Genomic DNA, 26,981 nt, shown 5'->3' with positions numbered 1-26,981 from the left:
AAATGTTTTCAACTTCTCTGCTTGGGGATGTCCTTCAAGGATGCATCTGCAGTCATCACATATGGGTTGTCCTGCCTCATGCAGCCCTTCGGTCGGCCGGATTCCAAAGTCTGGGTCGGCCGGCTGATGGCCTTCCCGACGTCAGAGCGCCTGGGGTATAAAAGCGTCAGCCGACGCCATCTTCCCCAGTCTTTCTTGCCGCGTGGTGCCCGAAGCAGAAGCAGTTCGCAAGTGCCGGTCGGCCAGCTCCTGTAATTCAGCTACCGAAGACTTCAAAAGCTAAGTACCCCGTTGGGGACTCTTTCTTGCCTCAGCCGATGTCAGATAAAATTAATAATTGTTTAACTTGTGGGAAACAAATACCTCATAAGGATTTCCACTCTTACTGCCTCCCCTGCCTAGGCCCAGACCACGACATCTCGGCCTGTTCAGCCTGTGCTTCCTTCAACCGACGCACTCTTAGACGTCGGGCGGAGTTCGCAGAGGAATTTTTTGGGGCTAGTTTTTCATACAAAATGCCGTCGGAGACTCCGACTTCACATTTAATAAAGAAACGGAAGGACAAGGACCGACACACGCGGGCCGCGATTTCGGCTGAAACCACGGCCAGGCCTACCGCGAGTGTCTTGGTCTCGGCTGAAACAGAGTCCTTGGTACTTCCGACACCCGAAACCGCTCAACCGACCACCTCGGCCCCGGAGGCCCCTGCTGAGTCGGTTATTGAATTTCCTTCAGAAACTGGTGTCTTGGAAACTTCCGACACCATTCCTCTAGACAAAACTACTCCAGCACGTGGTGCAGCTAGGCCTCCTGCATCCATGTCCATAAAGGCATTCACCAGGGCTAAAGTTGCTAAACATACAAAAGCTATGCCTCCCAGGGTTATTCCTCAGGGACCCTCTACAAGTTCTCAGATTCTTAATTTAGCAGAGGACCTTATTTCCTTGATTAGGGGATCTCAACCTCATCCAGACAGGGGCTCTCAACTTCCTCTAGACAAAAGGCCCAGGGTTGAGCCCTCTCATCCCCACTCCTCAGAGGAGGCCTCTGATGGCTCTGCTGTCTCGGACTACCAGGAGGAGGCTTTTTCGGCCTACGAGGATTCTGATGGAGGAATCCATCCCCTTGGCCTCCCCTCCTGAAGAGCTATCCTTCGGTGAGACCCTTCACACCATGAGAGAGCATTTCAAATGGCAGGGCCAGGAATTTTCTGATTCCAGGAAAAGATTAAGAACTTTTTTGCATTTACCTCAGCATAGACCTTTGGCTATTCCTCCTGTTTTGAATGTCATTGATGATGTGTACTCTTGAGTCTAGCATAACCCCTGACACTCTTCCCCCGGCCCCTGTCAAACCCGATAGGTATTACAGGGTCCCGGACTCGCATCATTTTCTTTACAAGGCCCACTCTGCTGATCCAGAAACTATTTCCCAGGGCCCTAAAGGGGTTGCAGCTGCCACCTCTAAAAATCCACTCCCCTCCGAAAGGGACTCCAGGGCTTTAGAGAGATGGGGTAAAAAAGTGTATACTTCTGCTACTCTTTCTATGAGGGCATTAAATTGTCAATTTCATATGATACAGTACCAAGAGTATTTGTTAGATGAATTGCATAAGAAACTGTCTTCACCTGAACCCCTAGATTGCAAATCACTACAGGATCTGGTACATAACTCCCAGCAGGTTAGTAACCATTTCTTACAATGTGGTTGTGATGCATTGGAAGCTTCATGTAGGTCAGCTATGACTGGTGCAGTCATACGTAGGCATGCTTGGCTGAAGGAACAATCTCTGCCAGACCTTGTTAAAGCTAAGCTTCTGGATGCTCCCCTGGAAAAGCAAAAGTTATTTGGCTCCACTGCTCAGGAGGTCTTAAAGAAGGTTGCGGAAAAGGCAAAATCTGTACAAACAGTTAAGGATTTTCTACAAGTCCAACCACCAAGATTCAGCAGAAATTGGCCTGCCAAGAATTGGTCCTTTCCGGACACAGAAAGATTTCAGAGAGGCAAGAACAGGCATGCCAGAGGTAGAGGACAAGCTAGAGGCTCCTACAGAGAGGGCGTCAATGGCAGCCTCCCAACCAGAGAGGTACTGCAGGACCTACAACTGCTGCACAAGGACAGACTCCAATGACTTTGCTTTGACTCCGCCAACCAGGGCTCAATTAGAAGCACCTTTGGGCGGAAAGCTTTCTTTATTCTCAGACAATTGGCACACTATTACAAGAGACAAATGGACACTGCAAATAATAGACAGAGGATACAGGTTCCATTTTCACACATTGCCAAAAAGAAAAGGCATGCCAGACCTGCCACCAAATCAAAGGGCAGAGGCTTTGAAACAAATCTCCAACTTAATGCAAATGAAAGCTATAGAAAAGGTTCTTCTTTCAGAACAAGGCCATGGATTTTATTCCAGACTATTCCTTGTTCCAAGAAAAGAAAACCAATGGAGGCCTATTCTCGACTTGTCCACACTGAATACTTATCTCATTGTGCCAAAATTCAAAATGCTGACTCTACAGCAACTCCTACCCATGCTGGGCAAGGGGTCTTGGCTGGTGACTCTAGACCTCAAGGAGGCAAACCTGCATGTCCCTATCAGACAAAGTTGCAGAAGACACCTCAGATTTCTTGCAGGCTCAGAGCATTATCAATTCTCAGCATTGCCCTTTGGCTTATCTACTGCGCCCAGAGTATTCACGAAATGCCTGGCATCAGTAATTGCACACTGCAGACTTCAGGGGATTCAAATATACCCATATCTGGACGACTGCCTTATACAAGCGGACAGCCAACAAACTTTGGTAAAGGACTTGAATTATGCCATCCACCTACTACTGGCATTGGGATATACAGTCAACTTTCACAAATCAAGACTTGTTCCATCCCAAAGAATAACTTTTCTGGATGCGGATTTAGACACAACCACCCAAATGGCTTTTCTCACAGAAGAAAAACAAAGACAACTACCGGATTACTTCAAGAATCTGACAAGACAAACTCAGCTGGCTGCAAGGAAAATCCTGCAGGCCCTGGGTTACATGGCATCTTGCATTCTTCTCATTCCCCAAGCAAGGCTGCATATGAGGAAACTACAATGGTACCTAAGGAGTTTATGGACTCAGCACAGCCAATCAAACAGGGGTCTGCCCTTCAGCAAGCCAATAGCCAGCCAAACTATTACAACGGACGCTTCAGACCACGGTTGGGGAGCACACATGGAGGGCAGATGTATTCAAGGACTATGGTCACAAAAGGAGCTACGCATGCACATAAACCAAAAGGAAATGCTGGCAGTGATACATGCAATCGAGGCCTTCAAACTCTTTCTGCATCAAGGCCACCTGCTAATAAGGACAGACAACACCACAGTTATGTGGTTATGTGGTACATAAACAAGCAAGGAGGCACCCATTCCTACCCTCTTTGCAGACTGGCAATGATTCTATGGGAACTTTCCTTGAAACTCAATATAGACCTGCAATCCCAGTTTGTGCCAGGAAAAGACAATATACTGGCGGACAGCTTAAGCAGAAATATTATGGATGCACACGAATGGATGTTGCACCCAGACATCTTCCTACAGATAACACAATCATGGGGAAGGCCAGACATAGATCTTTTTGCCTCCCCCCACAATCATCAGTTAAAGAAATTCTGCTCAAGGACATACCCACAAGCATGGAAAGTGGACGCCCTATCTTTCAGCTGGAGAACCCTAACAGTTTATGCATTTCCACCTCTTCCATTAATGACCAAGGTCTTACTGAAGATCAGGACAGAGCAGCCAAAAGTGATTCTGATAGCTCCGGACTGGCCAAGACAGCACTGGTACCCACTGTTAAAGAGCATGTCACACATGAAACCATGGCCTCTTCCTCAATGGCCACTTCTCCTGACACAGCACAATTACAAAACTCTGCATTACAACCTGAAAACCTTGCGACTAACAGCCTGGAAAATACCTTGACTCCTCCTCAGGATAAGCTATCCAAGAGAATGAAGGATATCATCATGGAAGCTCGCAGGCCTTCCACAAGAAAGGCATATTCAGCAAAATAGAAAAGATTTCACATTTGGAACACCAGAAAGGACCTAGATGCGACAGTGATGAACATGCAACATATCCTGGAATACTTGGCAGAAATGCTCCACAATGGCCTGTCTTACTCTTCCATTAAAATTCATGCTTCAGCAATTTCAGCAGAGTACAATACTGATCCACCTGTTTTTTCTCATCCTCTCCTAAGACAGTTTCTAAGAGGAATTAAAAACATCAATCCTCCAAGGAAACCTCCAGTGCCTACTTGGGACCTTAACTTCGTGTTGGAAAAACTAACTCTGCCTCCCTTTGAACCAGCAGCATCTGCAGAACTACAGTTCCTGTCTTGGAAGACAGCCTTCCTTCTGGCCATAACCTCAGCAAGAAGAGTATCTGAGTTACAGGCCCTCATGGCAGTACAGCCATTTCTTATTTTTCATCAGGACAGTCTCATTGAGAACCAATCCTTCATTTATGCCAAAGGTGGTATCCAGGGTCTCATTAAACCAAGCTATTCACCTGCCTACCTTCTTTCCAAATCCACAAAACAAAGGGGAGAAGCTTCTGCACACCCTGGACATACACAGACAGTTGCGCTACTACTTGGACAGAACGAAAAGCTACAGAAAAACTGTCCAGCTGTTGGTAGCATATGCTTCTGGTGCACAAGGAAAAGCAATTTCCAAACAGACAATTTCAAAATGGATACGGAATTGCATTTGTTTCTGTTATTCCTTCCATGGAAAGACTGCGCCAGCTAACATTAGACCTCATTCCACCAGAGCCACAGCCACCTCCACAGCTAGATAGATAGCTAGGTAGAGGGGTGGCTACCAAGGACATTTTGGAAGCTGCTACATGGAGCTCCGTGCATACATTTTCCAAGCATTACAATTTACCTTTATATTCCAGATCCAGAGCAGGTTTTGCTACGGCAGTCCTGCAGGGCATTTTAGCTACGCCATCCTTTACATAGATCCTCCACCCCCAGATTGGCTATGGTATTCTACCCATATGTGATGACTGCAGATGCATCCTTGAAGGACATAGTACAGTTTTGTACCTACCATAAATGTAGATGTCCGATAGGTATGCATCTACAGTCAAATTTACCCTCCCTCCTTCCCCTCTTTGGTATTCATTGGGTACTTTTCCCTCATAGCTAGCTGGGGTTATCTATTATGGTGTATTTGTTGTGTGTGTGTGTGTGTGTGTGTGTGTGTGTGTGTGTGTGTGTGTGTGTGTGTGTGTGTGTGTGTGTATATATATATATATTTCTGTGCATGTTTGGAATTTATTGCATTTATCCAAATTTAGCCTTCCTTTGAGGGCACCTGGCATCTGGGGCAAGAAACACTGAGGAAGATGGCGTCGGCTGATGCTTTTATACCCCAGGTGCTCTGACGTCGGGGAAGGGGCGACGTCAGCCGAAGCCAGACCCAGACTTTGGAATCCGGCCGACCGATGGGCTGCCTGAGGCAGGACAACCCATATGTGATGACTGCAGATGCATACCTATCGGACATCTACATTTATGGTAGGTCCAAAACTGTACTTTTTGCTCATTCCCTTTTGTATGCCTTCGTATTCATATACCATTCTTGGAAGGTGTACTTGGTGGATGTACTCTTTTTTTCTCATACTTGCACTGTTTGGATTGGAAAACGGACTTACAGCTAAAAGCCAAACAATTGTCAGTTTGCTGTCCGAGAAAGTCATAGACTATGAAGCATTGCCACACAAAGCTGTGCTTGTCCTGGCATCTACAGGAGAAGAGTTATTCATGGCCACCATAGTTGTGGCACATGGCAACTATGCCAGTGGAAGGAACTGCCAAAATGTTTGTGCAGATGGGAGAAGTTAAAATCCACAGACCAAATATAGTTCATAGCCACCTACGAAGACTGGCCACATGTAAGCATCACATCTGATTTGGTCAGTCTTCATTCATTCTTGACTGATGGGTTTGGTTCCGATCCGTTGCAACCGACTCGGCCATTATACGCAGCTCGTACCAGCCAAAAACTGTCAAGCAAAGGCTCTATCCACAGCACCCCTCTTCTTAGTACTCTGATCTTGTTTGCTGCTGTGAAAATTGGATGCGTCAGCAGATGCTTTCTCAGCTAATTGCTTTATTCAGTGTCTTTTCTAGTCTCTCTCTTTTTTTTTTTTTTTTTTTTTGGCTAAAAATTACTTTTATTTCCTCTCTGATAGTCTTGCTATTATTTGTGAGGTTTTGACTACTTTCTACTGTATTCTACCCACCCACTTACCGTAAGGTAATTCTAGTTTACCACTGTTGGTAACAGGCCTTCCCTCCTTTTTTTTTTTTTTTTTTTTTTTTTTTTTTCACCATTGGCAATTTTTTTGGATAGTATTGTTGGTATCTTTCTTCCTTTCTCTTGTTTTACCTTTTGTGTACTTCTGCTATACCATTGCTTGTAGATCTTAAAAAAAAGAAGAAGAAAAAAGCCCTTTTCTAATTTATTTTTCCTTTCTGCCCGTCTTTGTGTAAGAGTGAAATTAATATGGTAGAGAAACAAAAAAGAACATCCAGTTTCAAGCAGTGTCAGGACTGTGGCAGAAAGATGCCCAATTCAGATGGGCATCTTTCTTGCATGCACTGTTTGGGTGCCCCACATCTGGACATTACATGTAAAAATTTGTCAGGGCTTTAGTACCTGTACATTAGCAGAAAGATCAAACTAGCTTATCCTGAAAGGCTTGTTGAAATATTTTTTTAGTTAAGCCCTTTCAAGGCCTGCGTCTTCTAAATCCTCAAAGCCAGATGCAAAAAAGAAAATCCTTTCTTTGCCAATCTCACCATCAGAGCATTGTTAAGTCTCATAAATTGAAGGTTCCGTCTGCCTCCTCTGAACTGAAGGCCAGTGCACCTAAACTGACAGTATCACCACCTTCGGCACCAACTTCTTTGGTACCAATGGTTATGGAACCGATGCAGACTACCTCTGCACCGATCACTGTTTTGGCACCTGCCGTCTCTTAGGCACCGACAATAGTTTCTGCACCAGCATCACTCTTTTCTCATTCACTACCGGCTTCCACTTCTGCTCAGCACCTGATGGTGGTGAAAGTTGGACCAGTAATATTTCCCAGGTTCTTAGGTCAACTCCCAGCCCCTTTGTGGATAGGCCTGAGTCCCCTTCGGGAATGATCCGTTTTTCCAGGTGTCTATTTGAAGTAGCTGTAGTGAGATTGGTAGAGCAGCTCCTGGCAGTCGGCGGTCTTCCCGTACATATGCTGACCTCTCTCCCTCCCGGAGCCGAGGCTTACTCTCCAAGGCTCCAGTTTATCCTCCTCCAACCTCCTTCCAAGGTTTAAGGCCCTTCTCTTCGATGTTCTTGGTTTCACCTACCTCAGGGGTGACAGTGGACCTTACCTCGACACCAGGGTTGTCTTTGGCTCCTTTGGATCCATTGCACACTTCGGATCGTGGCGTGGGTCTCCGTTCCAAGAACCTTGGTACGGTTCTGGTTCCTACAGCACCATCTTTAGCTAGCAGGACCTTACTGGTTTCTAGCTGAGCCCCCCCCCCCCGGACTCCTTTTTATGGATGGTGGCTCATCTGAGCGTCGTGTGACCCCAGTTCCGAGGTTCTTAGTCTGTTCCAGGCTCCCATCCCTTTTCAGGTAGGCATGCCTTCCAGATCGTAGAGCTTTGGCCTCAGCAGGCTCCCAGCTGACTACTTCCTCATCTAAGTGCCATATTTTCATATCCTTTGGCTCGCAGCTGTCACAATATACTGCGTTTGGACAGCAGGCACAAGAGCTGCAAGACACCCCTGTTCAGGGTTCCCCGTTAGAAGTTCTCTAATGCAAATCCCCGTAAGAGGACATGCAATAGGAAGCACCTTGATTCTCCAGAAGAATCAATCACCGAAAACACAGATTACAATGAAGGGGAAGGCCCCACCCCCATTCCCTGATGACATCCTAGAATTACTAAAACAGGGGAGTGCTTGGAAGCCCTCAAACCCATCCTATGAGGAATCTGTGTTTTAGCAAGCTTTTTATGCCAGCCCATCTACTTCCTGGCTGACCCCATCTGCTGACTAAGCTGATTGTTCAGTGGAAGTGAAAGGCTCCTGATTCCATAGAGCACATTCCTGGGATTCCAGATAAAGTCTAACTGCCCCAGAAGATCAGCCCCATTGAACAAATGGTCTAACACTGGATTCCATGGTGGTGGCGGCTGCCACCAAAAAGGAATGTGCCTGGGGGGGAGTTCTGATGTATATCCCCCTAAGAGTGTCTAGGATGGTGGACAGATTTGGGAAGCGGGTTTTTGCCTCGACCTTCACTATTAAGTCCTTTAAATTCTTGGCACTTTTTACTAGACTCCAGAGGGATCTGATAACTGAGCTTTCAGACGCCCTTGCCAGGAGCTGTATCTGACGAGGTTCAGGATAAAGTTGCCTCAAAGCTTGCCACCCTGGAGTCTATTTCAGACTCGTCCATGCAGCCGAAGGGATGTCTAGGTCATCGGGTACAGACATTACCATTAGGTGACACTCCTGACTTCACAGAGCCCTTCAAGTCTTCCTTTGTCAATGCTGCGGTTGATGACTCTTCTCTGTTTGGCCCAAATGTTAGAGACGTGCTAGCCAGTTGTGAGGAGGACAGAAAGGCCCTTTCTGCTGTGGGCATTCGTTTTTCCACTCATCAGTAATTCTGTTTTAGCAATCACAGGAGTGGGAAAATGTGGTTCAAAAAAGCCCAAGGGCCTTTTTGCGAAACATGTAGTGAGTACTCCCAACAGGGCAGAGGGGGGATCTGTGCTGGAAGATGTCCTCCCGTGTGGCAGAAGGGGGTCTGTGTAATCAAGGTTCCAGAGATTCATTCCCTGCACAACCCTACCACTGCTCCTGATAGCTGGCCTGATTGCTTACCTCTGGAAGAAGTTGGTAAAAGATTTTCACTGCACCAATCAGTCTGGCTTACGATCACTTCAGATACCTGGGTACAGAAAATTATCACCAGAGATTACCATTTTCCATTTAATCTCCTTCCAAGACTTCAAAAGCGAATCCCCAAGTTCCATCCAGTCAGAGGGATCTAGCAGCAGTAGAAATCCAAGAGCTGCTTTTAAAAGGAGTCATTCAAGAAGTTCCACCAGATGAAATAAGATCCGGATTTTACTCAAGATTCTTTTTAGTGCCAAAAAAAAAAAAAAACGGGACTGGAGTCCCATTCTGGATCTCAGCCTATTGAACAAATTTGTACAACAGACAAAATTTTGAATGGTATGCTTCAGTCCATCCTTCCCTTTCTGGAGAAGGACAGTTGGATGTGCTCTTTAGATTTTTAGGATGCATATTACCACATAAAGATGGACAAGCAATCCAGAAGATATCTCCACTTCTGGCTGGGAGCCAGTCATTACCAATTTCAAGCACTGCCCTTCAGTCTCACCACAGCCTCCAGGGTGTTCATCAATTGCATGGCAGTCGTAACAGCTCACTTCTCTCTTAAGACTGCGAGGATTCAGTGTGTTTCCATATCTAGACGACTGGCTCCGCACTGCCCTTTCCAGGAATCTACTGCTTCACGCCCCCCACTTTGTGCTACATCTCGCTGAGGCACTAGGCCTTTCAGTACAGAAGGAAGATTCACCATTGACTGGTGTGCAAGCTCTAGAATTCATCAGAGCGAGACTAAATACAGTCTCCTGCGTAGCCTCCCTTTCCCTCCACAAGCTAATGAAGCTAAGGTCACGAGGTTAAGCATCATTTCCCAAAACACAGTTCATGCTTGCCTGGTACTGCAAACTCTGGAGACCATGGAGCACCTATAGCCTTAGTACCCCTAGTAAGGTTTCACATGAGGCTGCTTCAGTGGCTCTTGTCTTCACAGTGCCCAGTTCTAAAGCATCTGATGTCCTCACCCAGTCTTTATTGCAAATTTCTGCAAAAAGGTTTTATCTTGGTGGATGAAGCCAGAAGAAAATCTCTGTGGGGATGGCATCTTTTCACCCCTCCGCCCAAAGCCATAGTGACCACAGATGCTTCCTATATTGAGGGGGGGGGTGCATTATCTTTGAAAGACTGTTTCAAGGCACTTGGTTCCCCGCAAGAGTCCAATCTACATATCAATGTCCTAAAATTGAAGGCAGTGCTTTTACCATTTCAAGCATTCCAGTCTGTCCTTCCTTTGGGGACAGTTGCAATTTAGTCAGACAACATGTCTGTGGTCTGGTATATCAACAAACAAGGGGGAACCAGATCTTACCCACTATGTGAGGAAGTCCTAAGAATTTGGCAATGGGCTATTGCTTCCAACTGCTTTCTGGCAGCACTGCATATCATGGGAAAATCCAACCTGATCACTGACAAGTTGAGCAGATGCATTCTTCTGTCTCATGAGTGGTCTCTCAACTACTACATAGTGATGAAGATTTTTCGTCGTTGGGGCCAAAAGTGCTGCGATCTGTTTGCCTGTCCAGTAAACAAATGCAACATCTACTTTGTCCTAATTCCCCCTCAGGAGTAATCCCCAAGAGATGGGCTTCTCCTTTATTGGCCCCCTGGACTTCTTTATGCATTTCTCCCTGTTCCACTGATTCCACAGTATTTGAGGAAAGCGCAAAGGTTGAGAAGCACACTGTTGGCCCTGCCAAATCTGGTTCCCTTTTCTTTGGCCTCATCTGGTTCACCGCCCTTGGATTCTGGACCCAGCTCCAGACCTGCTATTGCACCCTCATGGCTTGGTGCATTCCAGTCTCATAAATCTCAAGCAGGTGGCTTGGTATCTCCAATTCCAGTAATTTGCCAGGCAAAATAACTTCTCCCCTTCAGTATAAAGGATTCTTCTGACTTTCCTATAAACCGATTTTCGATTTGGTCTTTTACAAACAAAGTAGACCCCTTCTCAGCTGCGGTTGTTAAGGTCCTGGAATATTTAGTTACCTTATTTGAATCGGGAGCTTCTACTTCCACAGTTAAGGTTCATTTAGCCACTATTTCTAATTTTCATGACTGACTCAATTGTTCTTTGATGTCTCACCGTTTATGCAAACATTTTTCTTAGATGCTTTACAATTAAATCCACCATTCAAGGATCCTGTAGCGCCATGGGATTTGACCTTAGTTGTACAAAGCCTAGTTTCACACCCATTTGAGCCAGCAACTACTTGCAACCTCAAGTTTTTGTCAAGGAAATCCATCTTCCTGGTAGCCATCACTTCTGCTATAGTGCAATGAAAAGTATTGGCCCCTTTTCTGATTTTTTATTTTGCATGTCTGTCGCACCTAAATGTTTCAGATCATCAAACAAATTGAAATATTAGACAAAGATGACCCAAGTCAACAGAAAATGCAGTTTTCGATTGATGCTTTTATTTATTAAGGAAATAAAATTATCCAAGCCTACATGGCTGTATGTGAAAAAGTAATTGCCCCCCTTGTTAAATCATGAAGTAACTGTGGTTAATCATATTTTAGTGGGGGGGGATGCAGCCCCCCACAGTAGGAAGTTCAAGGTCCAGTACGTTCGATATAAGTGTTTGCAATTTCTGCGATTCTCTCATATGGTATAGACTCATTTTAAAGGTTATTTTATCAAAATTGTTTAGAGACTGTTACTTTTGTCTAGAATCAAAATAAGTGCAAACTGCATACTATGGTTAGGGCACATTCTACCAGATCTGTTTCCACTTCTTTCTGTCATTCCAAAGCCTCTTTGGCTGCTACACATACTTTTAGCACTCATTGCAAATCAGACATGGTCCCCAGGGGAAGAGCATCCTTCGACTCTATGGTACTCAGGAACATTCTTCCTTAAGGGTCCCCCAGGTTCAAAGTAGCTGGAGACTCTGTCCTGTCAGTCAAAAAGGAATGAAGATTGACACTATCAGATAAAGAAGTTATTCCTTACTATAACTTTCCATCTATGTTGTCTATCTTCATTCATTCTTGACATCTCCCTATCCTGCCCCCCTCCAAGAGTCTTCTGGAGGATCAGAACTAGTCCTGGGATGTTATAGGGTTATACCTTACACAGGGCTTCTGTATTTTCTCTACTTCTCTGCATACTATCTGAGGTAATGAAAGAGGGGTATTGTGAGTAGAGCCGTAGCTCGATAGTTTTTGGCTGGGGCGAGCTATGTATAACGGCCGAGTCAGTTCCGAGGGGTCAGAACAGAACCCATCAGTCAAGAATGAATGAAGATCGACAGCACAGATGGAACGTTATGGTAAGGAGATAACTTCTTTTTTTATTTAAGAATGTTTACAAAGTTTTTGGTTTAGGTGAGAAATAGGATACCACCACTCTTTCTTGACACCAGTCCAGCACTTAAGCTGTGCACACTCCCAGCTCCAGTAAAGACACCTTGCAAGGTAGTACTGATATTGGCTATATACTCTAAGGCTGATGTCAGTAGAGACACACAACTGGTTCTATTTTTTCATTGCATTTTTATTTACACCTTAGGTTTTCAAAATGATCTTCACTTGACTAGCATTTTTTTATTCTGTTATGGGCTTGTCATTTCACTGTAGTATGGCTTTTACATGTCCTGTAATTTGATCTCTTCATGCCCTTCCTTCAGAAAGTTATCATTTTGAACCCTTAGGTTTGGCACCCAGGCGTCTGATGAAGCTTATAATTGCTGTAGAGACGACTCCTCCCTTAAAAGTGGGTGTAAATGTAGATTTAGTACAAAATGGTTGGCAGCATCTTTAAGTATGATATCCAGTGTTGTCTGTTTTCATCCGATTCAACACATGAGCTGTCTGATCCAATTGGATGCAACCTTAGCACTGATTGTAAAGCTTTTCTGGTGCAGGACTCTGACTTCTTCCCCTACCCATAGTTCTCTCCAGTCCACCATAGTACTTCCAATATCATTTGCTGCCTAAAGACTTTCTTGTTCTGCAAGGGCTTCACAACTACTGTTGTATCCTTTCAGTTCTAACTCCTTTTGCTACACTCTCTCTACAGAGTCTTGTGTCTCCAGGTTTAGCTGTTAGATTTAGCATTGTGTGTTTTGTAGGATTAATTCTCAGATAAAGCTTAAGTAGTTAGCATAGTGTTTATTTTCCTGTGTTCGTAGTTTTATTCTTAGTACATAGCTTGAGTGTGTTTGTCTAACAAGTATTGATAATGATTCCTTCTAATGTGTATCTTTTATTTCCAGTGTGCCTTTATTCCGATTAGTCATATTTCTTAAAGACAATTTAGTCATGTCTGATGGGGATTCATAAAGTGACTGTGGACGAAAAACATCTTCCTCAGGATCTCCATACATTGTGTGTGAACTGTTGGACACTGCCCACCTTGATATTGAATGTCAAGCCTGTGCTTCCTTTGGTTCCAGGCCACTTCAGACTAGGAAAGAAAAGCTTGTGTCAAGGGTCTCCTCCCTCCACAGACAGGGTTTTTTAGTCTTCTGTCTCTACTGCTTCCAATGCCTCTGCTGCTGCTTCTTCAGCTAGGAAACGGGACAAGAGGAGACCCAAAGACAAGTTGAAAAGAAAAAGATAAGACTGAGTTAGAAAAGTCAGACAACGCAGATCCTTTAAAATCAAGAAACTGTTTGCCAGATCTGACATTGACAGTTGGGTTGGATCCAAAACATCCTAGAAGATTGGAACAGGCGGATGTTCTTTGTGTTTCACTGTTGCAGTCATCACATTTGGGTTATCTGCCTGCAGGTGGCCCTCAGCCGGCCTGAATACCAAAGTCTTCGTATTTCTGCGTCAAATGCTGTCACTTCTTCCATGCCGTCAGGTCGTCTGGGGTATAAAACATCCAGCCGACACCATTACATCAGTTTTTCTTGCCGTGCGGTGCCCGAAGCAGAAGCAGTTCGCAAGTGCCTGTCGGCTGACTCCTGAAATTTTCATTTTTGAGTTTCACACCTGAAGTCTTCAAAAAAATATATAACCTGTTGGGGATCCTTTTTTCTTGCTCTAACCGATGTCAGAAAAAAATGAATAATTGTCTTGCCTGTGGAAAGCAAATACCTCCAAGGGATTTTCATTCTTACTGCGTCACCTGTTTAGGCCCAGACCATGACGTCCCTCGCTGTCGGTTTTGTCTTGTTCGAAGCCCGAACTATTCGTCGTTGGGCTATTTTTGTAGCTAAATGCTTTTGTTCTCTATCTCCATACTCTGAAATGGCTTCGTTAAGCCATCCGACTACCAATCTTCCGAAAAAACGTAAGGATAAAGACAGAGAAAGACCGCATAGGTCCAAAATTGCTGACGATGCTTCCGTTAAGCTACTCGCCAGTCCACTGGTACTCAGGCACTTTCGCAGCCCCGGATACCCACTACTACAGATTCACAGGCCTCTACTGAGACCCGTTCTAGTATGCCGCGAGATGCTTCTTCGACTATGGAACCTGCGGATGTCTCTACCTTGGATGGGCCTTGAGCCGCTGTGCAGGCACTGGCTTCTGAGGGTTTATTCAGGTGTACCAATTTTCATATTAAACCGACGACTTCATTTCAGGCCTATAGCTCGCAGTATGCCTAGAAAACTGACGACTAAAGCACATTCCCAGACCCATATGCCTCAGACAAATGATTTAGAATGGCTGAAGACCATATTACCTTAATTAGGGGAAGCCAGCCTTCCCCCTCTGAGACCTAGAACTGATTTTTTTCTGATCAGGAATCTATCTCTGTTCCTTCTGACTACCAAGATTTACCCTTATCTACTTGTGAGGATTCTGATGCAGAGGATTCCATTCCCTCTGCTTCCACTCCAGAAGATTTTTCTTTTAGTGAAACCTTGCATACCCTTGGGGAGCATTTCTGCTGGGAAAGCCAGGACAATTCTCAGTCCAAAAGGAGACTTGGGGAATTTTTAAACCTGCCTCAACACAGGCCTCTAGCTATCCTTCCTGTTCTGGAGATTGTAGATGATGTTTTCTTGGAATACAGCCTTACCCCAGACACTCTGCCTCCAGCTCTCGGGAAACCTGAGAGGTACTACAGAGTACCTGACTCTCACAAATTGCTCTTGGAGTCCTACTGCGGATCCTGAGACCATTTCCCAAGGACCAAAAGGCATTAAGGCTACTACTGCCAAAAATACTACCCCTTCTGATAGGGACTCTAGAGCTTTAGATAGATGGGTTAAGAAGGTATACACTTTTGCTACTTTGCCCATTAGGGCTTTAAATTGCCAGTTTCATATGTTAAAGTATCAGCAGCATATTATGGGACTACTTAAACAGAAAATTATGTTGATTCCTCACTGTGCTGAACACAAAGATTTACAAGAGTTAATACATTCTGCTGACAAAGTTGTTAAACATACTTTGCAATGTGGGTTTGATGCTTTAGAAGCATCTTGCAGGGCTGCCGTCACTGGGTCTGTACTTAGAAGGCATGCTTGGCTTAAGGAAAAAAGCTTGCCAGATCATGTTAAAGCTAAATCACTGGATGCACCCTTAAATCAAGTGCGCCTTTTTGGCAACAACGCAGAAGTCCTCAAAAGGATGGAGGAAAAAGCTAAATATATGCAAACGGTTAAAGATTTCTTACAAGAGCAGCCACCTCATTGGCCTTCAAAAATCTGGTCCTTTCCAGTGCCTTCCAGGCCTTCTCAGTCCAAACCCAGGAGCAGCAGACCACCAAGTCTTCACTCTCAGGCTATGCACAGATATAAGCAGTGGGGGCTCCCACTTACAAAGCAGGGAGTAGTAAGCCACCCCCCCAAATGGAAAAATGGCACAATGACTTATCCTTAACTCTTCCAAGCCTTGCTCTACTACTTGCTCCCTTAGGAGGAAAGCTTGTCCTGCATGCAAAAAACTGGGAACTCCTTGCCCAAGTCAAATGGCTTTTAAACATAGTTTCCGTAGGATACAGATTCCACTTCCACCCACTCCCAGCCCGAAGGGGATGGCCAACCCTCCCCCCATATCAGTGGGCAGAGGCCCAAAAACAAGTTCTCTCTCTCTCTCCTCAGTATCAGGGCTATTCAACTTGTCCCAGCAGAACAAAGCGGACAAGGTTTTTATTCAAGACTGTTCCTGGTTCCCAGGAAAGAAAACTCCTGGCGTCCTATCCTGGACCTGTCTATTCTCAACACCTTTCTGGTGGTTCCAAAATTCAAAATGCTATAACTCTTCAACAGCGTCTGCGTATGCTAGCCAAGGATTCCTGGCTAGCAACCCAGACTTAAAAGTAGCTTACCTGCCCATCCCAATAAGGGAATCCTGCAGAAAATACCTATGTTTCAGGGCAGGCTTCATGCACTCAGTTCTCTGCACTTCCCTTTGGCTTATCTACTCCGCCCAGGGTGTTCACAAAGTTCCTAGCTCCAGCCATTGCATTTTGCAGGCAGAGAAATATTCAGGTTTACCCATACTTGGATGATTGCCTTATTCAGGCAGAGAGCATTTATAGAGAGACTTCTAACTTCACTGAGGGTACACCATCAACGAGAAGAAAATCACACCTATTACCCTGCCAACAGATTGTATTCCTGGGAGCAAGCTTGAACACAACTTCCCAGATGGCATTCCTCACTCCAGAAAAACAAGTTTGACAACCTATTTCAAACTATTGGCCACAAAAACCCAGCTGTCTGCAAGGAAAATCCTGCAAGCCCTGAGGTTCATGGCTTTTTGCATTCTGTTAATTCCATATGCAAGACTGCATATGAGGAAACTACAGTGGTATCTAAAAAACCTATGGTGTCAACATTCTCAGGACCTGGAAACAATGATTCCCATCATTCCTTGTCTAAGGGCAGAGTTCTTTGGGTGGGCAGAGGCCTGCTACCACAGCAAGGGACTCCCCTTTCGCTCTGCCGCCCAAACCCTAACAACAGACTCATCAGACTATGCATGGGGTCTCACATGGCAGGGCATTGCATTCAGGGCAAATGGAACCCAAATCAGATGCACCTGCATATCAATCAAAAAGAAATGTTAGCTGTACAGAATGCTCTGACAGCCTTCAAAGACCGTATTCTTCCAGGACAACTGTTGGTAAAGACGGACAACACCACAATTATGTGGTACATAAACAAGCAGGGGGGAACTTACTCGTACCCTTGCTGCAGACTAGCCATGGCTCTGTGGAATACAGCCTTGAGCTGCCAGGCAAACTAAATTCACTGGCAGACAACCTAAGCAGAAATCTCATGGACCCACACGAATGGAAACTAGAACCCAAAATATTCAACCTCTTGAGGAAGAAATGGGGGACTCCAGAGGTAAACCTGTTTGCCTCCCTTCAAAACTACCAGTTGCACAAATTTTGCACACGAACTCCCACAGCCAAGCTTGGAAAGTGGATGCCCTGTCCTTCACCTGGGAAAGCCTCTCTGTTTAAGCCTTTCCCCCTCTGCCTCTCCTCTTGAAGGTTCTACTAAAGATCAAACAGGACAAGCCAAGGACAACACTGATTGCAGCAGACTGGCCATGCCAGCACTGGTACCCCCTCTTGCGCAGTATGACACTGCTACAACCATGGCACCTGCATCAGACCCCTTCCCTGCTGTCCCAGCAGGCAGGCCAGATTCTGCACCCTCCGCTTCAAATACTGAACCTTGCAGCCTGGCTAATTTGTTGAGCTCTCCCCTAGCATCCCTCAGTAAGCATGTACTGGATGTCATTCTGGAGGCAAGGAGACCTAGTACTAGAAAATCCTATGCTGAAAACTGGAAAAGATACTGTTCCTGGAGCCTAGCTCAGGGGATGGGCACAGTGGTGCCCAGCTTACCAGATATTCTACAGTACTTAACAGAAATGCTCCACAAGGGCCTATCCTTCTCATCAATTAAAATTCATGCCTCTGCCATTTCAGCACATTATAATACTGAGCCCACCCCTCTTCTCACACCCCTTGCTAAAGCAATTCCTTAGAGGGTCCAAAAATTTAAGACCCCCCCCAGGAGCGCTCCCACTCCAGGGTGGGAACTTAACTTTGTATTGGAAAAGCTCACTCTTCCCCCGTTTGAACCAGCTGCTGCAGCAGAGTTGAAATTCCTTTCTTGGAAAACAGCCTTCCTTCTAGACATTACTTCGGATAGAAGAGTGTTTGAATTACAGACCCTCATGGCAGTGGAACCCTTCATTATGTTCCATTCGGACAGGGTTTCCCTCAGGACTATTCCCTCCTTTATGCCCCAGGTGGTGTCTTCTCTGGCCCTAAATCAGTCCATTCATTTGCCTACCTTTTTTCCCTAATCCACAAAACAAAGGTGAGCGAATACTGCACACTCTGGACGTGCACAGACTACATAGATTCTATTTGGACAGGACTAAGCCTATCAGAAAATCTGAACAGCTGCTAGTTAGCTTTGCTGCAGGGGCAGATGGGAAGGCTGTTTCAAAGCAAACCATTTCCAAATGGATAGCCCATTGCATTCATTTCTGTTACAAGCACCACGGAAAGCCTACCTCACAGGGGGATAAGATCACATTCCACCAGGGCTGCATCAACCTCTGCGGCATTTCTGAGAGGGGTCCCTACCAGGGATATCCTAGAAGCTGCTACCTGGAGCTCTGTACATACCTTCACCAAGCATTACCACTTGCCTATCTTTTCTAAATCCAGAGTTGGATTTGCCACTGCAGTCTTCCGGGCTTAATAGCTGGCCCCTAATGCTCTTTAACTTCCTCCTCCCTTCCTTAGCTTTGGGGATCAACCCAAATGTGGTGGCTTTAACAGTGAAACAGGAAGAACATAGTACAGTTGTGTACACTTACCATAAATCTTGATGTTAGTGTATTCACTGTTGCAGTGCTGGTTACCCTCCCTCCAGCCCCCCTGACTTCTCTTGGCTCTACCTTTCCTTCTTGTTTGGCATGTATTATATTATGTGTATTTGTTTTTTGCTGGGGGTGTACCATACCATATAATTGCTTCCTATTGTGAGGGCACCTGACATCTGGGGCAAGAAAAACTGATGTAATGGCATCTGCTGCATGTTTTATACCCCTGACGTCAAGGAAGAAGTGACAGCATCCGACGCAGAATTCCGAAGACGCTGGTATTCAGGCCGGCTGTGGGCTACCTACAGGCAGATAACCCATATGTGTGATGACTGCAACAGTGAATACACTCAAACATCTACATTTATGGTAAGTGTACACAACTGTACTTTTTCAGATAGGAGGGAGGCCTCTGCAGATTGGCGGCTTTTGCCTTCAAAGCGTTTGACAGGGTCTTGTTGATTCAGCGGGAAAACATGCTTCCCTCCAGCTCCATTCCATCCAAACCCGTACAGGATTCTGCTTCTACTTGCCGTAACTCTTATCATGCAGGGACAGTCAGTACCACAGGCTTCCAAGGATGCATGCGACATTAGCTCCCAATCTTATCTGGAACTTCTGAGCTTCAACTGGAACCACTTCATAAGAAATAGATGTGGAAGTGGAAGCACACACTCATCTCTGGAGTATTTTGGACTGTATTTAGAGGAATGAAGGTGAAGTCTCCCTTGGATCTCCCTCTGAAGACAGAACCTTTGGTGAGATTCCCAAAAGATGGGAAAAGTTGGAGCAGAGGTCCACCAGTGGATGGTGTGGTGGCAGCAGCAGCCACTAAAACGGAACCCACAGAAGAAATTCCTCAGTCCATCCCCTTAATAGGACATTCAGGGCTATGGACAGGTTTGGAAAACAGACATGTGCTTCCGAGACTTTTACACTCGGATTGCTAAGATGTTTGGCTCATGTTACTAGATTCCAGAGAGTCTTGATGAAAGCTTTTAAAGTCTCTCTCTCTGATAATCTGCCTGTGGATGTTCAGAAGACTGGACTCCCAGCTTTCTAGCTTCCAGTCTTTTATCCAAATATCTAAAACAACATTGCAGGACAGTCTCAAATAAATACAGCAAACATCTAAGCTATACTTCACTATATTCCTAACCTAATCTAATAGAAATTACTGTACCCCATTTAACTTGTTTACTGAGCCAGGCAAGATGGATGTGGTGAGTGGATGTTTCCAGCAGATGCTGCCAGGTCAAAGACGAAGTAAAAAATGCACAGTCTCTCTCTTGAAGACTTCTTAAATTAATATCAAATACTGCTGGGGTAGCTGGCAGCATGACATCACTGTGTGTCATCTGTCCTTAGTTCTCAAGCTAACTCCTTGTTAGAAACTACCAGCATGTAGCACTTCTCTGTGAAAACGCACAAAGACCCTTCTTAAATCTTTGCAGCTGCTGGAAGACATAAAACAATAAAACGCATAGAACACAATGCAGAAGGCTCCCTAGTTTTGGACATCTTGTCTCCTTGTTGCATTGACACTAACTTTTATGGCTCAGTTATAAAACAATTTAATTTCGACCATTTTTCTTTAAGTTTTTCACGTTAACCCTCTATGTTGTAGTTTCCACTGTTAAAATATTTGCATTTACGTAGGTAAGATAGTTGTATACATTTCTCTTCTTTTTCCATAGGGTACACTGTGGATACTCCTTTAAGTTCAATATTGTACAAAACCCTTTTCCCACACACTTCTGTACCAGCAGTTTGCTATACACACAACGTACAGTTCTAATGCATTTGCAACACAAGCATATGAATCATGTTGATATTCACAAATGAGATACAGCCATTTACAAAATTCCAGACAGCTCTGCTGGCAGTATCTCCCTCTGTCACACTTCTGTATAATCATATTAATATTCACAAATGACAGAATTATGTATACAATTCGAGATAGCTAGTCTGATAATATTTCCTTTTGTGACACCACCCCAGAGAGAAATTTTCTAGGCATCATAGGGCTAGAAAGATGATGGCATTTCACAAGTCAGAGTTTTTATCACAACAGCCTTGGGGATAGACTTCCTTGTGTTCGAGGAGTAGGGTAACTACATAGGACTTCTCCCTTTAGGCATGGATGGACTGCACAGTTAGGGGTTTCATGGTCCCATCACAGAGAAGCAGTATCAGTAATCCTAGAGGGATTACTTGACTTCTGCACTCTGGAAGCACTCAGGGGTGGAAGGTGGGGTCTTATCCATGCACCGTCAATGAGCCTGGCAAAAATAACAGATTCTTGGGCGCAAAACATAATTTCCAGAGGCTATTCAGTTCCCCATGTTCCACCCAGTCAATGGGAAATTGCAAAAGCAAAAGTTTCAAGCTGCTAAGAGTCGTCCAACTGGTCCCTGAAGACCATTTGGAGTCGTAAGTTCTATTTAAGATTTTTTAGTACCCAGGAAAACAGGTGACCTTCGACATATTTTGGATCAGAGTCCAAATTAGTTTGTGAACGGTCAAAATTCCAGATGGTCACAATTCAGCCCATTTTCCCCTCTACTAAGGAAGGACAATTTGATGTCCTTCATAGGTCTCCATGATGCATACTGTCATGAAGATCGAGATGATAAAGGAGATAGTTTTCAGCTAGAACTGGAGCAATCGCCATCAGTTCAGAGCCCTACCTTTCAGTCTCACCACAGCCCCCAGGGTGCTCATCAAGGTAATGGCAGTGGTGGCAATGCATCTCCGCCTGCTTAGAGATCCAAGTTTTCCCATATCTCGACATTTGGCTCCTAACTGCAACCTCCAGGAGTCTGCTCTTATGTCATCTGGACTTTTTGCCCCACCTAATGCAAGTTCTAGGGATTACAGTCAACCTTTCCAAAAGCCACTTATAGGTTCATACTCTGCTATCTGCCCTGGGGCAATTATAAGCCTAGCCCGATTCTGTATGGCTTACGCCACCCCTTGATTTGAGTATACTGTGCCCTTTTTTAATGTTTAGTTTACTGTGCCTCTGTCTAATAGTGACACGGGAGTAATCCCTGGGACAAACCTACGATCCCCCATCCACTTATCGAGATTCTTCTTGAAGAGATTCAGTGAGGTGCTCTGCCTCACATGAACTGGAATTCTATTCCAGAGCGAAGGGAGCCTCTGGGTTATGAACCTGTCCCTCCAGCAAGTTCTATTTATTTCTGTGCTGAGGTTCAAGTCCCTCGAGTGTGTGGCTCTAAGGGATTTAGATTTACTGAGGTGGAGCTTTTCCATTAATTCTGGATTTGACATAGCTTTGTATGTCAGGCATAGATCGCCTCGAAGTAGGCGGTATGCAACTGAGTAGAGCTGGAGTTTTTTTAACCGAGCAGTATATGGCATCTGGTTGAGACCCTTGATCCTCTTGGTGAGTTACTTTTGGGGTCTTTCTAATTGCTGCAGGTGTCTGGTAAGGTACATCCCAAAAGGGGCATTGTATTCTATGATGGGCTTGATGAGGGATGAATAAAGGGGCACGATTACCTCTCTTGATCTAGATGTGAAACCCTTTGTGATGAGGTGGGCTATGTAGAAGGTCTTTCTAACCACTTTGGCAATGTGGTTTTCAAAGGAGAGATTGCTATCAGCTTGGGTCCCCAGGTCCCTAATAACTTTCTCTGTACTTAATGGGTTTCCGCCTATGTGGTAATTTGTGGGCACATTGTTTTTGCCAAAGGGTATGACTATACATTTTTTGGCATTTAGCTTTAAACCATGGCGCTGGCACCAGTTATCTGTCTCTGTGAGACCTTTTTGAAGGATGTTTGTGTCAGCTGGAGAGTTGATTATGGCGCCCAGTTTGCAGTCGTCTGCGAACTTGGTGAGCCATAGTCCTCCCACGTTTGCCTGTACCTCGGAAAAGTATATACCGAACAAGAGTGGTCCCAGGACAGAACCCTGTGGGACGCCACTTGTGACCGGTTTCGAGTCTGACATGGCTCCAGCAACTCTCACTCTGTGGGTTCTGTCTTTGAGCCAGTTTGCGACCCATCTTGTTACATAGGGGTTTATATTTAAGCTGGGTAGCTTATCTATGATGCCCGAGTGGGGTATTGTGTCAAATGCCTTTGCAAGGTCCAGATAGGCTTTGGTAACTATTTCAGAGAAGTCAACCAGGTTCAAAAGGCAGGATCTGCCCTTGACAAAGCCGAACTGGGTAGGATCTAGTGTCTGTAGGTCCCCAATGTCTTTGTTTATGAGCTCCATGATGATCCTCTCCATAGCCTTGCAGACTAAGCTAGTCAGGCTTATGGGGCGATAGTTTCCAGGGTCCGTAGATGCTCCACCTTTGTGGAGTGGGACCACTGTTGCTGTAGGCCATTCTGTGGGCACATATCCTGTAGTGAGGCTGAGATTGTATAGCTGTTTTATTTGAGGGATTAGTTCCTCTTGTAGTTCATGTAGGACGCAACCTGGGACGCCATCTGGTCCCATGGAAGCAGTGTTTTTTTGCTTTGGAGAGGGCAGCCTTCACCTGAGCATCTGAGATGTTTGGGAGGCAGCCCTCTGCCGGGATAGATATTTGCTCTTTTGGGGGGGAGGGGGTGGAGAAGTTTGCACTGAACCCGTCTGCCAGGATATTGGCGATTTCTGTGGGTTCAGTGTATTTTTTGTCGTTTAGAAACAACTCAGAACAAGTCTGGGAGTTGCATCCCAGGTTTCTAACATAACTGAAAAAAGCCTTATTGATAGTCTTTGGTGTCCTGTGCAATTTTTCTCTCGAAGCTGGCCTTGGAGGATTTTATGAGGGATCGTAATTTTTTGCTAGTACGGATCAGAGATGCCTTCCCTATTAGGGATTTTGCTCTATCATGTAGTAGCTTCCTCCTTCTGTTGTACAGTTTATTTATGGCAGGGGTCCACCAGACTGGACGCCTGCCTTTGGATGATTGGGTCTTGGTTTTGTTTGGGATAGCATGATCCATGCATTCCTGGAGATGTCAATAGAATGCATTTATATAGGATTCTGCAGTTTGGGCTGTAGTTTCCACTGGCCCTGGGGCCTTGAAGGATTCCACTTAGGTTTTGAGAAGTGAGAAGTTCGCTTTTGAGAAGTTTTTCACTGTGGTTTCCTGGGCTGGGGGTGGGGACGGGATGTGGACATCCAGTGAAATTAATTTATGGTCTGATCTTACCAATGAGGGATATACTTCTGGTGTGGAGCATAGCGTCCCCATGTTGGTAATGATCAGGTCTAGTATGTTGTCCCCTCTTGTGGGAGTGGTGACTAGTTGTTCCATAGCATTTGAGTTTATAATTTCCAGGAATCTTTGGGCTAAGGTGCTGGGGCTTGAGTAGTGCTTCCAGTCAATGTTTGGGTAGTTGAAGTCGCCCAATATAATGATGTTCGGAGAGATGTTCATGTTCTCCAATGTTTTCAGGAAAGCCGAATGGGATTCCTGACTTTGAGAGGGTGGTCTGTAGGATGCTATAAACTGAAAAGCAGTCTTGCCCACTGTTAGTTGCACATGGATGGTCTCCGATACTTCGTGCAATGCCACTAACCTGGAGGTGTGGATATCCTTGATAAATATGGAAACTCCCCCTCCTTTTGTGGTTTGGTCCGGGTTTTGGGGCCGAAAAGCATGATATGAGGTATAGCCTGGTAGTGCTGAGGTGCTCTCTGGAGCCTTGAACCAGGTTTCTGTCACTACACAGATATCGATGTTCTCCATACTGAGGAGAGCTTCGAGTGCGTGCATCATGAGGTTAAGACTTCTGGCATTTAACAGCATTACCCTTAGTTTCTTGTTCCTTGTGCTGTCTAACTTAACCCTGACACAGCAGATATAATGCTTATATATATAATATATAAGATATAATAATAGAATGTTTTAGTTCTTTTCCCTGGTCTCTCTTATTATTTATCAGGTTCTAGAAGTTGTATTGATGTTTAATAGAATGTATTTTAGTTTTTCCAGTTGCCTTCTTTTTGTAATCAAGATGCATTGGTTGAAGTGTTACAAGTCTGTAACTTGTTATTTGTAACTTGTTATTTGTACTCACTATAAATCTCTTATGTCCATATGTAGAGCTTTTCTCCCCGGGCCTCTGCTGAAAATGGAAATATATCCAGTCAGACTAGCCCGGTTAACAAATGTAAAATAAAATAAAATAAAAATAATTTATTGGATGTCACCTGGATTCAGTACTACAGATCCCCAGGCTTCCCCACCCCAGAATGCCGTCATGCACATCACAGCTTTGCAAGTACTTCTTCACCTTTCTCCAGCAAAGTTGATTCTTACCATTTTAGGTCTAATCATCTCTACAGTTTTAATGATTCCTCTAGTCAGGTTTTATATGTGTTTACTTAGTGGATTCTATCTGTGCACTGATTTCAAAAACATTCATCCAGTGCATGCAAAAATTCGCCTCACTCAGATCTACGGACAGCAAGTCTGGTGTATAAAATCTCGTTCAGTGACAGACTAATGCCCATTCCAAGTGGATCCAGTAGTGGCTGTAGTAACCACAGATGTCTTCCTCTTTGGTTTGGTGGGAGGGGGGTTTCAAAGGGAGGACATTCCAAGGTATTTGGTCAGATACAGAGATCTGTCTTCACATCCAGTTGTGGTGGCAGTAACCACAGATGTCTTCCTTTGGTTTGGGGGGGGGGATTTCAAAGGAAGGACATTCACAGATCAGTCTTCACATCGGTATCTTGGTAATGAGGGCAGTCTTTAATATCGCAGCCATTCCAGGATGCCCTCCCCATGGGTGTGATTTCTGTACAGTCACACACGTCCCCAGTCTGATACATCAACAAATGGGAGGAACACACTCCTTTCACCTTTGGCGAGAGGCTATGGGAGATTGGCAAGGTCTTCATTACTTTGATAGCAACCCATATACTGTGGATGTCTAGTATACTAGCGGACAAATTGAACCAGAATTATCTTAATGCCTCACAAAGTGGTCCTACAATCCAGCAGTGACAACCTGATTTTTCATGGCTTGGGCCAACCTTCCAGTTTTTTCACAGCCTACCAAAACAAGTGCAACGGTTACTTTACCTTGATCTTTCCACGGTAACAGTCACTGAGGGATGCTCTGGTCCACAGTTAGTCTCCTGTATGCATTTTCCCCATTGCTCTTAATGAAAAAATTTATTCAGAAAGCAAAAGACCAGAGAGATCCTCATTGCCTCTTTCTGACTCCAACAAATATGGTTTCCCTTCCTGTGTCCTCTACTAGTACATCCACCGTGGATGTTGGATCAGTATCCAAACCTATTAACACACCTGCCTGGATCACCTCCACTGGACTTTCCTGTACTGAACCTTCTGCATTCTCCATGCTTTACTATGGTTCAAGGAATGTTAACTGGAAGAGAGATGAAGTGAATATAGGCTATACGCAGACCAAGGCATTACCCTGATGTTAAGACATGATGTAATGTGATCCTATCTTGCCTACATTCTGTACTGATGGGTTCGGAGCCGATCCTCGGCTCCGACTCGGCACGCTATACTATAGAACGGAGTCTCTTATTGGCTGAGCTATCCCACATCCCAGGATGCACCACCACTGCTTCCCCAGATCTCGTTTGCCGCTTTACAGCAAAGATGTGGTCTCGGACTTGGCTGAGCTAAGTGCTTATTTCTTAAAAAATTTGTCAGGAATTTTTGGCTAATCTACCCAAAAGCTGTTTTAACAGCTATCGTTGTTGTGTGACTGAGTTTGAGTAAATTTTTGTGGTAAAATTTGTCTTTAATTTGAGGGAAAGGATCCCGTTTAAGTTAGAGGGGCCTTGCCCTCGCGCGTGATTGAACTGTTTAGTGTGAGTCTTGTTGTAGCATTGTAGTCTAGTTGGTCAAGTAATCCCGTTGCTGTTAGAGGGGTCTTGACCTTATTCACTTTTTCTTTAAAGGTAATTTGAAAAATTTTGGAAAAAGTTCTTTTCTGTGGTAGAGATTGTGCGTCAACATGTCGAAAGAGCACAGACCATCTAGGTTCAAAAAATGCTCTAAATGCAGTTACAAAATGTCCATAACGGACGATCATTCATTGTGTGTGTATTGTTTAGGCCCTAAACATCTTCAGGAGTCATGCAGTGTTTGTCACGCTTTTTCCTCCCGGGTCCTCAAAGAGAGGAAAAACAAATTGATTTTAAAAGGGCTTATTTCCCCTTCTTTTGAGGAGGCTTTATCTTCTTCCTCTTCACCTTCTAAGAAAAAGAAATCGTCGGCT

At 44.8% G+C, this 26,981-nt stretch overlaps 1 protein-coding gene across 1 annotated transcript in view; it reads left to right on the top strand.

Moving 5' to 3' along the window:
• The window catches only part of CKAP5 (cytoskeleton associated protein 5), a 4,315,141-nt gene that overhangs the window by 2,835,455 nt on the left and 1,452,705 nt on the right, over positions 1-26,981 (top strand). The gene's annotated exons all lie outside the window — the stretch shown is intronic.

The sequence above is a fragment of the Protopterus annectens genome, chromosome 9.part0 (assembly GCF_019279795.1).
Source record: "Protopterus annectens isolate FY-2018-M chromosome 9.part0, PAN1.0, whole genome shotgun sequence".
Taxonomy (NCBI): Eukaryota; Metazoa; Chordata; order Ceratodontiformes; family Protopteridae; genus Protopterus; species Protopterus annectens.
The sequence above is the reverse complement of the archived record's forward strand: the minus strand, read 5'-3'. Positions and strand labels throughout refer to the sequence as shown.